General features: G+C 38.0%; 1 protein-coding gene across 1 annotated transcript in view; it reads right to left on the bottom strand.

Annotated features, from left to right (window-relative positions):
• Positions 1 to 1,176, bottom strand: part of CRCP (CGRP receptor component) — a 41,806-nt gene that overhangs the window by 119 nt on the left and 40,511 nt on the right. The window lies entirely within an intron of this gene.

The following is a 1,176-nucleotide window of genomic DNA, read 5'->3' as shown; positions in this document are numbered from 1 at the left end:
CTGGCAAGTGGAGAAAAAAAAAAAAAAAAAATTAAAATTTTTTTATTACTTTTTCAAGAGGTGAGACAAGATTAAGTCTGAAATCCCAAAACACCCAAAATAAAAGCAAGCTTTCTCATTATTTCTTTTTCAGTTCAGCTTCATAAAATTGCATTATTCAAAAGTAACTTTAATTTCTGCAGATGAGAAGAAAAAAAAATTAGATGAATTTTAGACATGCACAAGAGTCTAAACAAAACTTTTAGCAGAAAACCATTTCAAAACCTGCTGAATTTAATTTCCAGGAAGGACTAAGAACATGCTATGTTTTACAGCAAATATCAGAGGATTATAGCAAATACAGGCTTAGATAAAATCTTTATTCTGCTGCTGGATGACTCCACCTATATCTTTATTTTTCCCACTTCTAACAGTTAATGTAGACACAATTATTTGCGTGTGTTCTGTAGTTCACCTGCTTTGAGTTTTCAGATCAGGTGGGTGGAAAACTGACTCTTCTTCCTGTAATTCAAATGAAATTAGTACTCTAGTAGAATTTTTAAGGAAGAGCTGGCTGTTCAGGGCTGGAATAGTTCACTGAGCACCTGGAATCACAGATGATTTTAATTGTGAGGAGCTCCAAGCATGGAGGTACCGCCAACATTTTAAATGATTTGCTTCCTCCAGGCTCTTCCATCTCTATCAGCAACTGCAGGACACATCCCTGAGTGGACAAGATCCTTCTGCCTGCTCCCTGTTTCTCCCCAAAGCATTATCCACTTAACCTTTTCCTCCTAAAATCCAGTTGTTAACTCAGGAATTCCTGATTTGAGCGAGGCTCTCCAGCTCTGTGCCTGTTTTATGGGAATGTACAGCCAGAGGACAGAATTCCCACTTAGAAGTGGGGAAAAGAAGGGAATTCCTCCTGCAGGAATCTGTCACAGCAGTGGTTTTTTTTCTGGCAGGGCATCCAAGAGAAGGTTTTGCCCTTCACATTAGCAAAGCTTATTCCAATCAACAGCTGTCACAATATTCCACTCAAAGTTCAGCTTTTAGTCTCTGTTACCAAAATTAAACTCGAATATAACTCAAAGATTAATTCCCTTCTTTTCCTGTGAAGTGGCAAACACACCACTCACAGGAACAATTCATCCTCTGTGACAAGTTTCATTCTACTCATGTACCTCTCCTTGCTTT

The sequence above is a fragment of the Cyanistes caeruleus genome, chromosome 21 (genome assembly GCF_971803275.1).
Source record: "Cyanistes caeruleus chromosome 21, bCyaCae1.hap1.1, whole genome shotgun sequence".
NCBI lineage: Eukaryota > Metazoa > Chordata > Aves > Passeriformes > Paridae > Cyanistes > Cyanistes caeruleus.
This window is presented reverse-complemented; position numbering and strand designations above follow the sequence as displayed.